The sequence below is a fragment of the Macrobrachium nipponense genome, chromosome 19 (genome assembly GCF_015104395.2).
Source record: "Macrobrachium nipponense isolate FS-2020 chromosome 19, ASM1510439v2, whole genome shotgun sequence".
In the NCBI taxonomy this organism is placed as follows: domain Eukaryota; kingdom Metazoa; phylum Arthropoda; class Malacostraca; order Decapoda; family Palaemonidae; genus Macrobrachium; species Macrobrachium nipponense.
In genome coordinates, this window is record NC_061088.1 from 53114232 (window position 1) to 53129329 (window position 15098).

Consider the following 15098-nt stretch of genomic DNA (forward strand, 5'->3'; position numbering starts at 1 on the left):
GAAAATGTTGGAGACACTTCTTACAATCACAAAGACTGAGAACAGTTTTGGGGGTGTGGGAGGCCTGGAGAAGTTCCCAAGGTGTTGGGGGGTTGGGAGGAGTCAGATGGCAGGGTGCTATGGGAGTGGAGCAAAAGTAAGGTAGTTTACAAGAGGGGTAGGCAGGAATTTAACTTTGTTAGAGCTTGTTTTGTTTTTGTTTTTAAGTTTATGCTTGTATTATTAAAGGATATGTACACTACTGCACTGTAACTTGTAATGAAATACATCAAACACAAAGCAATAAGACAGAGAGAGAGAGAGAGAGAGAGAGAGAGAGAGAGAGAGAGAGAGTTTCAATGTTAATTTTTTATACATATGAGTAGTAGTAGTTTACTGCAGTTTGGCATTTATTTGTTGTACGGTACTGTACAGTGTATTCTGTGTTGTTTATAAGCAGACTTAAGTGTGTTGGGTGTTTATAGCATACTTAGTGTATACAATTATGCAGTATTGACAAGGTAAGGGGAGTACGGGTATAAAGTTGCTATTTTATATCCAGGGAGTTTTTCATCATACCCAGAAATTTACATAATCTGGCAGGCTCTTGGATGTATTAAGGTGGATAATGGAGAGATTGTACATTTATATATAGAAATCAGTAAAGCATAATGTGCTCAGTTATTTTTGGGAGACATACAAGAAATGAAATGAATCTAGCCACCTGGGGAGGCAAGCCCAGATAAATAGGGAGGGTTGGTGTCAGGAAGGACATCCGACCGTAAAAACCAATGCCAGAACCAATGAAATGAGTCATGATATTGAGGAGAATAGTGCTAGGGCGTACTCCGTAAACAACACACAGACACATCGCCCTAACTCGGTGACAAGGCGAGGGCTACTGCATCATGAGCGGGTACAGCTGGAGACGCGAGCTCTAAATGTGACCAGAATAGGCCAGCTCACTATCGGGTCTATGACTGGAAGAAAGTTGGCAGAGTTGATGAGGATAGAGAGTGGATATTTTGTGTGTGTAGGAAATACAATGGAAGGGTAATAAAGCCAAAGAGCTGGGGGATGGCTACAAGCTAATCTATAGTGGAGCAAATGAGTAGGGTAGGAATGGCGTTGCAGTGCTGTTGGGGGAAATGAAGAATGCAGTGAAGGAAGTGAGTAGAAAAAATGACCGCATTATGAGTGAAGATATATGTTATGGAGGGGAACAATGAACACCATCACTGCTTATGCTTCACAAGAGGGCTGCACAGAGGACAGAGAGGAAGAAGAGAGCTGTTTCTGGAATTAAATGAATGAGGTAATACAAGAACTGGAAGAGCAGGAGATTGTAGTGCGGGGAAGCCTTTAACCCTTTAACGTCGATTGGATGTATTAAATGTCGACAAAAATTGTGTCGGGTGCCGAACTGACGTATTGTATGTCGACGAAAAAAAGTTTTTTTTTTTAATTTCGCGGGAAAATAGTTACAGGCTTACTAGGCAAAAACTTCAGAATCACTCGCCTTGGGGGATGCTGGGAGCTCACGGATCAAGCTGTTTTGTTTACAATAGTTACCCAGGCACGCAAGCGCAAATTTCTTTCTTCTTGCACTAAAAAGCATCAGCGACACATCTCAGAAATTATTTTGTCACTTTGACATAATTTTTTGCACCATTTTATATTAGCCGTTACATAGAGTATTATATATGAAAATGTGCGCAATTTCATGTAGAATACAACAACAAAAAAACTCATGGTTGTAGCTTTTATCAGTTTTGAAATATTTTCATATAAAGAACGATAAGTGCCAAAATTTCAACCTTCGGTCAACTTTGACTCGACTGAAATGGTAGAAAAACGTAATTGTAAGCTAAAACTCTTACATTCTAGTAATACCCAATCATTTAACTTTATTTTGCAACAAATTGGAAGTCTCTAGCACAATATTTCGATTTATGGTGAATTTATGAAAAAAACTTTTTCCTTACGTCCGCTCTATAACTCTTCCGAAAAAATCACAAATTTTTTCATCTGATTGTCATAATGTTTGCACCATTTTAAATTAGCCGTTACATAAAATTCTATATATGGAAATGTGTGCAATTTCATGTAGAATACAACAATAAACAACCCATGGTTGTAGCTTTTAACAGTTTTGAAATATTTTCATATAAATAACGATGTGACAAAATTTCAACCTTTGGTCAACTTTGACTCAACCGAAATGGTCAAAAACCGCAATTGTAAGCTAAAACTCTTCCATTCTAGTAATACTCAATCATTTACCTTCATTTTGCAACAAATTGGAAGTCTCTAGCACAATATTTCTATTTATGGTGAATTTTAGAAAAAAAAACTTTTTCCTACGTCCGCGCGGTAACTGCCAAAAAAAATCAGAAATTTTTTCATCCGATTGTCGTAATGTTTGCACAGTTTTATATTAGCCGTTATATAAAGTTTTATATATGAAAATGTGTGCAATTTTATGTAGAATGCAACAAGAAACATCCCATGGTTGTAGCTTTTATCAGTTTTGAAATATTATCATTTAAATAACGATAAGTGCCAAAATATCAACCTTTGGTCAACTTTGACTCAACCAAAATGGTAAAAAAACGCAATTGTAAGCTAAAACTCTTACATTCTAGTAATATTCAATCATTTACCTTTATTTTACAACAAATTGGAAGTTTCTAGCACAATATTTTGATTTATGGTGAATTTATGAAAAAAACTTTTTCCTTACGTCCGTGCGGTAACTCTTCCGAAAAATCATAAATATTTTTTGTCCAATTGTAATGTTTGCTCCATTTTAAATTAGCCGTTACATAAAGTTTTATATATGAAAATGTGCACAATCTCATGTAGAATACAACAAAAAAGAACCCATGGTTGTAGCTTTAATCAGTTTTGAAATATTTTCATATAAATAACGATATAGAAAAAATTAGACCTTTGGTCAACTTTAATGCGACCGAAATGGTCGAAAACTGCAATTGTAAGGTACAACACTTACAGTCTAGTAATATTCAATCAATTACCTTCATTTTGCAACAAACGGGAAGTCTCTAGCACAATTTTGATTTATGGTGAATTTTTGAAAATTGCTTTTTTTTACGTCCGCACGTTACGAATTCATGCATCATATTGTGATAATATTTTCTCTGTGTTGCTTTGATTGTTTTACAATTTGTTATATACCAAAATCATTGCAATTTAGTGTACAATACAAAAAAAAAATTAACTCATTAGCTTTAACCGTTTTGCTCACAGCGCGATCTGTATACAACTATATATGACTTTTTTTGCGCTGTCATATATTCCAATATTTATAAATGATGATATCGTTTTCATTTCAGATGGTTGCATACTAAACTTCAGGCAATGACAAAAAAAAGGAGCCAAAAATGAACTCTTAATCTTGAAAATTAAGAGTGCTGTGATTTTTTGAAAAAAACTTTTTTTCCACTTCGGCGCTCACTCGCGAACGCCGTAGGCAAACAGGAGACACTTTCGGAATACCGGCTCGGCGTTTAAGGGTTAATGGACATTTAAGGGTTAATGGACAAGTCGGAAATGAAAATATAATTGAATGTGTGCATGGAGGACATGGGATCGGGGAGAGAAACCCAAAAGGAGCATGAATAGTAGACTTTGCCATGTCTTTAAATATGGCAATAGTGAACACATTCTTCAAAAAGAAGAGGGAGCACTTGATAACACACAGGATTGGCAGTAGATGCACACAAATAGATTACCTCCTTTACAATAGATCAAGACTGGTAGAAGTTAAGAATTGTAAAGTTATCCCAGGTGGCCACGTGGCCCCCAACATAGGCTCCTTTGTATGGATTTGAAGATGAAAAGAGAAAGGAAAACTAATGGGGCAAAGAAAATCAAGTGTTATAAATTGTTAAGGAGGGATAATGATAAGAAGAGAGAGTTTAGGAGAAGAGTGCTGTGAGAGGTTGATCTGGGAATTGAAAATGTGGGAGAATGGTGGAGGCATAATGCATCAGTGATTAGAAGACATGGAAAGGCGATACTAGGGGAAACATCTGGAATAGTATGGGACGAAAAGGAGAGCTGGTGGTGGGGGGAGGAGGTGGGGGAAGTGGTGAAGGGTAAAAGGGAGGCAAAGAAGAGATTTGAAGAGTCACAGCTGGAGGACAGAGAAAGATTAAGAGAAATAAACAAAGAAGTAAAAGGCAAGGGCATATGAAGAGGTTTATAATGAACTGGAAACCAAGGAAGGATTGAGCAAGAGGCTCAAACTGTCAAAATTAAGAAATAAAAGAACAAAGGACATCATCCGTATCAAGCAAATGAAAAATAGGAATGGTATGGTCATAAAAAAGGAAGACAGCCTGAAAAGATGAAAAAAATATTTCGAGCAACTGCTAGTGAAGAAAATTAAAGACTTGTAAGAGAGGATGGACAAGTAAACATGGGAATGATAATGGGGATCTCTAGTGATGAAGTGATATATGAGCCTTAAAAAGAATGAGGAATGGGAAGGCAACAGGACCTGACTTAATCCAAGTCGAAGTTTGGAAAGCCTTAGGAGAGGAAGGGCTAGACAACTTGTATGATCTGATGGTAAAAATATTTGAACAGGAAAAGATATCAGAAGAATGGCAGGAGAGCATACTGATACCAATATTTAAAGGTAAAGGTGATGTCCAGGAAAGCAGTAATTATAGAGGTATCAAAGTAATGTCTAACACATTGAAGATTTTGGAAAAAATAATAGATGGCAGGCTGAGAGAGGAAGTGAGGATAGAGAAGGAACAGTTAGGATTTATGGAGGGAAGTGGCACAATGGATGGAATATTTCGCATAAGGCAGCTAATGGAGAAATTCAGAGAAAAATAACGAGACCTGCATCTGGTATTCATAGACCTTGAAAAGGCCTATGACAGAGTACCAAGGCAAGAAATATGGAGATGTTTGAGGGAGAAGATGGTGCCAGAAAAGTATGTCAGAATTATTCAGAAGATGTACAGGAATGTGTATACTAGTGAGAAGCAGTGTTGGAGAGACAGATGGGTTTGAGATAGGAGTTGGATTACGCCAGGGGTCAGCACTTAGCCCATTCATCTTTAACACTGATGGATGTAATGACCAAGGGTGTTAGAGACGCAGTGCCATGGTGCTTATTATATGCAGATGACATTGTGTTGTGTTCAGAGGGGAGGGACGAGTTGGAGGGGAGGTTGGAGAGGTGGAGAGCAGCACTTGAGGAGGGGAATGAGAATAAGAAGATCAAAAACTGAAAATGTGTGTTCAATATTACTGAGGATGGTGGAAATAGCATAAGATTGGGTGGGGAAGAAATATAGAGAGTACAGAAGTTCAAGTACTTGGGGTCCAAATTAGAGGATTTTGGAAACATGGACCAAGAGGTGAGATATCGAATTCAGGCAGGAAGGAATAACTGGAGGTCTGATCAGGGATCTCTGTGACAAGAAGGTTCCTCTGAAATTATAGGGAAAGTTTCATAGGATGATGCTCAGACCAGCAATGTTATATGGAACAGAAACAGAAAGTATGAGGAAAACAGAAGATGGATGTAGCAGAAATGAGAATGTTGAGATGGATGTTGGGAGTAACAAGGGAAGATAGGATTAGAAATGAGAATATAATAGGATCGACAAAGGTAGTTGAAATATCATAGAAAATACAGGAGGGAAGGCTTCAATGGTATAGACAGAAAATACATGAGGGAAGGCTTCAATGGTATGGACACCTGTTACAAAGAGAGGAACATCATGTTGTAAGACATACGAAGGAAATGGAAGTCCGGGGTAGAAGGAAGAAGGGAAGACCAAGAAAGAGATGGCGTGATTGCGTAGGGGAAGACAAGTTATGGAAAGGTATTAACGAGAATGATGCACAGGACAGAAATCAATGGAAACGACCCCACACAAAAATGGGTTAAAGCTGGAAAGAAGATATGAGAAATGAAATGAGATGAGGTTTTGAGACAAAGATTAAATTTACTTAAATCCTCAAGTAATGCAGGTTCTGTTCACCTTGCTTCAATTACTGATCTAAATGAATAAGCATTTGACCATTTATATGCAAAATCCTTAAAATAAACAGTAGTGAAGTTTAAAAGCCAATAATGTGGAGAGAGCTCAAATTTTGTGGATTAGAATATTCAGGTGTGCTCCTTTATGGTCTTTGGATGACCTTTCTGGGCCAGTAAAGAAATCATGTTCCTTAAAACTTCTGGATACATTGTAACCTGAGTTCATGGATCTTTGAAAATACTGACAAATCACCTTTACTAGATGGATGATGATGATGATCACTCGTGTAATGAACAAAAAGAGAGAATAGCAAAAGACACCAAAAATTCAATTCCACGTGACAACCCTAAGGTAAAAGCACCCTTGGTCATGTGCAGAAAATTCACATGCCCATCTGAAAGATGTAAAAGTCTGGAAAGGACTATCTGCAATATTAGATCCAGTTGGGAAGCCTCTTCCAAGACCTATTTCCTTCAATAAATGTTGGCATAACCTTCAATGAAGTGATTACTACTACACCAGTTTATCCTTAGACTGAAAAAAACCTGTTCTATACATTTAAATACAGACAGGAAAGTTTTTTGCAGCCTTAGTGATATTAAGTAAATCTGACAGATTGGCTAGCTAAAGAAGGGCAGACTTGATTAAGGTCTCTATACCCATATAGAAGACCAAGTCTGCATTCTAGACCCAAGATTATTGAACTCATGAATGAGATAAACAAGCTCAGAGAAAGAAGGCAAAAACTCCTGGTTCTCTCCCTTCTCTGGCTCTGGCAAAGGAGACCGACGACATGAAGGCGGCGGCTTGGAAGGATCCTCATCCTTCCCTATCAGCACTGGAGAGGCTTCCCTAGGAAATGGGCATCATGCCTCCCACTGGGTGGAATGGAGCCCAAAATTATCAAAGATACTGAAACTGCATGAATACATACGTTTAAGGGAGAGGAAAGGCCATGAAGAGAAGTCGGCGAATCACTCCTCTCACCCGTATGTGTTAGGGAGAGACATAGCTGTGTCGAGAAGATGGCGATGCACTCCTCTCACTTGCAGAAGATGAAACTACAAAGTCTGTAACTCTCCATAGAAGGAGATTGGGGAGAGAGCTTCTTCCCTCTACAACGTCTTGCTAGAGGGGGGAGGGGGAGAATCACTCCTACAACTCTTCTTGCCAGAGAGAGCAGAATACCTCTCAAAAAACAAGGAGTCCAGCCTCTCAAACATAGCTTGTAACATCATCTCCAATGGCTCACCAAGAGGAAGAGATGACGTCACAACAACGGAAGGAAGAGAAGCCACCGCAGCTGATGTCATAGGCTGAGAGGATGCTGGGAGTGATGTCACGACACTTGAATGGCAGCACTGGTTGATGGCCTCACTGGCAGAATGATAAAGGGTTACCCAGCAAGCGTCGACATTGATACACACGTCCCGCTAGGAGGCAGCGCACAGGAGCCAAAGCAATGTAGTCCTGGAGGTGGGGGAACTGCCAATGGGGCCAATGGGGGGGGTACAAGCCATCAAGAAATGCGAGAGAAGGCCATCCAAGGAGAAGGAACCCCGTAGCCTTAGAGACGCCTAAACAGCTGCCATCTTGTTTGATTCGGAATCTGAAATAAAGTAAACAAGGAATAGCCTCCTCCCTCTCGGGAAGGACAATTGATCCCGCAAAGAGGGGGCTACATTAAACGTAATCTCATCCCATGCAACTCCCGATACTTCCAACGACGAATCGATGGAAGAAAAGGAAGGAGACAGTGGTACAACCGAAGAAGGGGGGAAGCTTCTGGAAGAGTGGGGTGCTGAAACGTCCAAAAGAGGAGGCGAAAAACCCTCCCAAGAAAGACAAGTAGAAACTCTACGATGCTCCAACTTCTTGTAAAACGCCCTCCGCTGCGACTTAGTCAAGGAACGACATTCTGGGCAAGGATTAGTTATGGTACAAAAATTAGATCAGCACCTACCGCATATCATATGGGCATCTGTAATGTTAGCAGCCAAAAACCTGAAGCAAGGAACACCCCGAATGCCCAGACACAAGCGTTGACAAGGCCTTGCAGAATCAGAGGGCTCCATGATAACAACAAAACACACACACACAAAAACACTGAAACAAAAGAAATCATGGGAGGAGAGCAAAAGTGACTACTCTCCAAGGCGATGAAGAAACACGAGCGCGTCAACGAGGTTTTATGCCTGGTCGGTGACCAGCTTCCACCTCTTATATGCACAAGTTGCCAGATGCCACAGATTCCTTGCTTTACAATCTTTGATTGTTTTTAACTGGTATCCATCCGGCACAAGAAGATTATCCTATCGTTAAGACCGAGGGTTTGTTCTGTGAATGAACAAAATAACATTCCTGCACCAATTGCAGACCTGGTTACACTTGGTCTGGTAACAGGGTTGTTGTAAATGGTTTGCAAGATCTGACGATTGCTTCCACTCTTCCTCCAAAAATCTTCTATCTTAGGAGGGATCAGTGAATGACCTCCATATGTGGAGGTCCAGCATTTCAAGGTTAAAAGGAATCCTCATAAGCAGGGATGAAAGAGAAGCTTCTTCCATTTGGGGATCTTCCTGGGATATCTTTCAGCAGGGGAAGGAGGTCCAGAAACCATTCTTGTTGTGGCCACAATAGAGCTTTAGGGTTATTGTCAAGTTTCTGGAGCTTTCTAGCTTTTCTAGAACTGCACAGATCAGTATGAACAGAGTAAATGCACACAACTCAAGATATGCCTAGCTGTGCATCAAAGCATTTACTTTTCAAGTGCCTGGATTTTTCTTGGAACAGCAGGTTGGTAATTTTGGGTTGAGATTGAGACTGATGGTAAAAGAATAAGAGTATTCTACTAACACAGAAGCACCCAACACATGTCTAGTTGCAGTAACCAATAAATGAACTTCACTTTTCCTGCTGACGGAGTCTGCTTACAGTGTCTTCCTAAGTCAAAGCTAGAGAAGACCTCCTGTTCAGTGGCTTCCTACCAACCAAAGTTTTCATTTGCTACCTGGTACAAGGTTCTGACTTCTTATGTCACTGATATCTAAAGAATATGACCATGGTTGCATTGTCTGTTTACACAATGTTTTACATATTACTTGCTAATTGAAGATTGGGAGACATAGAAATACAGCATTTAGTTCCATGAAATTTACATGATTACTTTTGTCACAATTTATCTATAAAAGGCTGTTTTTTGGTAGCCAGGTTGTGAGATCTGGGCACGAGGTCATGGCTGACCTGGTCTACAATGTCCTTGTATCAGAGATCATCATGGCTATGGCAGGCTTGGCCTGGGATATTTGGTCACCTGTGGTTGTAGTCATGGTTAACCTAGCACTGGTTGTGCCACCCAACACTTACCCATTCCTGGTCACATGGTCATGATTCTGTAGTCATAAGAGTCGTTCCTTAAACAAAACAAAAAACTTGACTTCTATTCTCCATTCCCGATTGAGGAAGAGGCAGCACCTGGAGAATTCTTCATCATGATCAGCACCATTATCATGAAATTTTAACAGCCCATAATTGAGATCATCGAAGAAGTATCAGATATTAAACACAAGGCTCATTCTATCATTGAGAAATATGAGGTGTATAAAAAAATAGATTTTCTGAGAGCAATTGCGCCCAATCTTTAAATAATCAAGAACATTTATCTTACTGTATTTTTTTTCATTTTATGGTGTAATTTTTTGGCAAGAAACTGTTATTTAAAATACTTAAAAGTATTGCTTGTTATTATTCACACTTGTTAATTTTTGGCAAATGTCCGTCGACCAAATGTCTGTTCAACCAAATGTCCATCGACCAAATGGCTGTTCGACCAGATGTCCATTTGGCTAAATGTCCAGCCATGGGTTAGTTGATGGACTGCTACCTGCATCATAACATAGACTAGCCATCTGGTGAAAGCAATTGTATAGCGAGTCCCAAAGAAGAATATCATGTCTGGACTGGGATGGGGTTGAACAGCCAGGTGTGCTATACTCAAGCATCAGGAGGTCAGAGTGGAGCAACTGCCAGAAAATTAGTTGTGGGTGTTACTGTATATGCTCCTGCAGGAAAATACATATTTTCATTGTTCTGCATGAATCTCTGGTCCACAGTGGAAGGCAGGACACTCTAAAGGGATGACCACCATGCAAACTGGAAGTCTCATATGGAAGATGCACTGAGAGGCTCCAGTCACACATACATGGTCACTGCACTTCTACATTATCAGACAAGTTGTGCTCCTTAACCATAACTCAAGAAGGAAAAGTTGCTATATGGTGTAAAAGCAAAGCTTAACATTCAGATGCCAAAGAGTGAGAACCATCCGTTGCTGCACTCCTGATCCATTCTGATTTGTATGACCTCCTGATCATAAACCAAATCCACTGCTGTGAACCTGAATCTCTGCTTGCGAAACAAATGAGCTTCAGGGTACAATCCTGGCTTATATAACAGCTTCTATGCAAATGGTCATGGTCAAACATATATACAAGGTAAGCCTCAACTGATAGCTCATAAAGTTTTCTCCAGCATTTATAAAAAAAAAAAAAAAAAAAAAAAAAAAAAAAAACCACCAACATAAAAACATGAGGCAGCAGCATCTCTACTAGCATATGTATAAAAAAAAATACAATGAGGACAATACCATGCAGGTATTAGTCAGTAAATAACCAAAATAACTCCATACATGTAAGGATGCTCATGTAAAGAAAACATTACCAATTTCAAAGCACTATAAAGCAATAAGTAATAAAACAATACGTATCCAAAATTCACAAAATATAGCATAGAAACAACAGACTGATATAATGAAAACAACAAAAGAAAGCAGATCTCACAAGTTGCAATGTGGTATCTGAACACAAAACAAACTTCTAAAAATTCTAGAATGAATATGGAATATAAACATCATATAAGATATGACATTTTTATAATAAAAGTTTTTATTGTATTTACCCAGCCAAGAGTTTCACTCCACAGCAGTTAAAATTCTGACGTTTGCAGGTAGTACTAATTTTCTGTTTTGTGTTTTGGTAGGTAACAATGCCCTGCCCACTTTCGGGGAAAGAGAACAACAACTTGGCAGAGATCAGTTTGTTTTATACCCTTAAAAATCCATGCTAGAGGACGGAGGGTGGGCTCCGATCATGTAATTACTGGGTAAGTAGTATATTTAAAACTTTGTTTTATTATAAAGATCACAATTTTTTTAAGTAAATTGTATTTTTCCTAACTATACAAACCTGAATTCCTTTACACAAGGAATTACTTTTGGGGCTAGCTGGAATTACAGCTGTTAAGTATTTGAACAAGGTGGTTAGGCAGTAACTACTATGTGGCAGGCAGGTAGGCCCGCCTACCTGGATGTAAACACTCCACTTTGCCTTTCGGCCCAGGTTTAGATTGAGGGGTGGCATGAGGTGGGCATAAAGATAAAGGACCTCATGTTTGTATAGTTAAGAAAAAAAAATTTACTTTCAAAAATTGGGATTTGTTCCTACACCATATACAAACCCTCTGTCCTTTACATGAGGAAGACACTGATTGGTGGGAGGAATATGAGTGAGCCTCTAGAACTGACTGGAGTTCTGCACACATACACTATTCCTCCTCGTCATAAGAGCGAGGAGTGCCCTGCCTCGGACAAATTGACCGGAGTATAGGGGCTGCATGATCAAGAGTCAGACTTTTGGACCTTTTCTAAATAAGTGAGGAATCATAATTCATCCGAAAATGGGCTGGGAAGAACATTTAAGAGTCGGAGGCATTAATGCAAAGTTTTGGGAAGGGTTTGCATTATTGCCAATCTCCTTCCTCCCCTTGCTAGAGGAAGGAACAGGATTACTTCTATGATTCTGATAAGAAACATAGAAAGGAAGCTCTATGTGTATGCTTACTGCATCAATCGCCTGACCAGCCAGTGTAAGTTCGAGTCCTATCCTCAACCTGAAGGAAGAGGAGTGGAAGGACGAGGTGGGGAGGGTGGAGAGGCCAGTCACGCTAGCATCCTTCTTACCTTTAGGACTGCACACCATAGGCGAGACGCAACTTGTCCTGTTGAAGGAGCTGGGTAAGCAAACACAACCTGTAAGCATCCACCACCGGTCCAAGGAAAGGAGGTTCCAAGGACCTGTGGGTAGGCCCGAAGGAAGAAAGATATAAATATGGTCATTCTTCGGAGGGATGAAATGTACCCATCCACTGGACTATCCAACTGCAGAGAAGTCTCTCACGGTCTCGTAAGACTCAGAGAAAGACGTGTCATCAGACACTTCTGCAATGGCAGTCTGCAGCGGATAAAGATAACGACACTCCATGATGGGTGTCAATTCTTTGTGTGTACAGCAACACGCCAATAGGACAAAGTAATGACTGATCTGGATTAACCAATACAAAGTCCACAGTCTAGCTCATGATGGACTCGGACTCTTCAACAGATGCCGACTGACTGCACTCAGTGAGCTGTCAGTCATGCATCCGAGTAGTCACAACATGACACCCGCCTTTTGAAGAGTTATGCTGATAACAACCATACAAATCGTATATCTTGTTCTCAACCAATGTTGGGAGAAGAGATGATGTTTCTCTCAAGGCATGCGCACATCAGACGATAGTCAATTGCGTTCTAGAGACTTAGCAACCGAGGTCCCTGTGATGACAAGACAGAAGTTTCTCATCAGCAGTTGAATCTCAACTAAGGAGAAACAATACTATATTACTAGTGAATGACTAAGGTGAATGCGGACCTACATCTTCACAGTTGAATCGAGAGAAGTAAACTCTGAAGATTCTGATCATAGAAAAAGTCTCGTCGATGACACCAACCAGTAAAGACAGCTTTAATCCCTGTTGTTTTACAAAGGACTGAAAAAGCTGAACCACTATTTCATTGCAGTTCGGTGAAAAAGTCAGAGTTTGCAATGGAAGCGGAGCATCTTTCAGTAATGAAAACACAGGGATTGTACTGCCTGAAGAACCACTTCTTGTGGGTTGGATCAGGGAGGACATTTCTATTTACTTTAGAAGCAGAGCTGGCAGGGTGGGGAACAGGCGAAGTCATCCGTTATTCATTTACAATTTGGGGTGAACAAAGAATAACTGCACACCTTACAAATTACAAAATGTATATTAGAAGACAAACCCATATTGTCTGAGGAATATCATTCTGTGCCATCGCAGCGGCAGGTGTGATGAAGCAGAAGACTAGGCTACAGACTTCTGTTACTGTGAGGTAAACAGAAAGATGATAACAGGTCTAGTGAGATATATGTCTGGAAATTCTTGCGATGGCAAAATGCGATGCAGGAGAGATGGGCATACACGTATGCAAGAATTCCAGTCAACCAGAGACCTAAATCTGTGATTGCCGGGCAGAGATTCGAATCGGTACTCAATCCTCGACAGAGAAGCAATACCAAACCGAAATATCTTGGAGAGCAAGCAGTACTGACTGAGGCAGCGCCATATACCGCTCACTCACGCTAAACTTGTTGTAATCCTGAGTTGCCTGGTATTCCATTCCATGAAGGAATGCGTTTGGCTAGAACCATCGAGCAACAAAAAAAAAAAATAGATACGCTCGAGCATTTGCATTTTAACCCTTAAATGCCTAAGGGGTATAATAAAAATCGTCTCCCATATGCCTAGGGGGTCTCGGAGTGAGCGCCGAAGCGGAAAAAATATTTTTTTCAAAAAATCACAGCGCGCTTAGTTTTCAACATTAAGAGTTCATTTTTGGCTCTTTTTTTTGTCATTGCCTGAAGTTTAGTATGCAACCATCAGAAATGAAAAAAATATCATTATCATATATAAATAATGCAATATATGATAGTGCAAAAACAAAATTTCATACATATATAATTGTATTCAAATCGCGCTATGAGCAAAACGGTTAAAGCTAACGAGTTAATTTTGTTTTTGTTGTATTGTACACTAAATTGCAATCATTTTGGTATATAACACAGAGAAAATATTATCACAAAATGATGCATGAATTCGTAACGCGCGGATGTAAAAAAATGTTTTTTTCAAAAATTCACCATAAATCTAAATATTGTTCTAGAGACTTCAAATTTCTTTCAAAATGAAGATAAATGATTGAATATTACTATACTCTAAGAGTTTTAGCTCACAATTGCAGTTTTTGACCATTTCGGACGAGTTAAAGTTGACCGAATGTCGAATTTTTTTTTTTTTTTATATATGCAAATATTTTGAAATGAGAAAAGCTACAACCTTCAATTATTTTAAGTTGTATTCTACATGAAATTGTGCACATTTTCATATATAAAACTCTATGAAACGACTAATATGAAACTGAGCAAATATTCCGAGAATGCGACGTACACATTTTGGAGATCTGCGGCGGAGAATCCGCGCGTGGAGGGAAGGAGAGCTTTTTTTTTAAATTCACCATAAATCTAAATATTGTGCTAGAGACTTTGAATTTGTTTCAAAATGAAGATAAATGACTGAATATTACTAGACTGTAAGATTTTTAGCTTACAATTGTGTTTTTCGACCATTTCGGTAGAGTCAAAGTTGACCGAACGTGGTTGTTTTCTATTTATCGTGATTTATACTATGCAAATATTTCAAAAATGAGAAAAGCTACAACCTTTAGTTATTCTTAGTTGTATTTTACATAAAATTGCGCACATTTTCATATATAAAACTTGATGTAACGGCTAATTTAAAATGGTGCAAACACTACGACAATCGCACATATGATTTTTTCGGAAGAGTTACCGCGCGGACGTAAGGAAAATGTTTTTTTTTTTCATAAATTCACCATAAATCTAAATATTGTGCTAGAGACTTTCAATTTGTTGCAAAATGAAGGTAATTGATTGAATATTACTAGAATATAAGAGTTTTAGCTTACAATTGCGTTTTTCAACCATTTCAGTAGAATCAAAGTTGACCGAAGGTTGAAATTTTCGCACTTATTATTATTTATATAAAAATATTTCAAAACTGATAAAAGTTACAACCATGGGTTGTTTTTAGTTGTATTGTGCATGAAATTGCGCACATTACCATATATAAAACTTTATGTAACGGCTAATTTAAAATGGTGCAAACATT

The 15098-nt window shown here is 39.0% G+C and overlaps 1 protein-coding gene across 2 annotated transcripts in view; it reads right to left on the reverse strand.

The window, feature by feature from the left end:
- LOC135216974 (tripeptidyl-peptidase 2-like) overlaps window positions 1-15098 on the reverse strand; it is a 280577-nt gene that overhangs the window by 139476 nt on the left and 126003 nt on the right. The window lies entirely within an intron of this gene.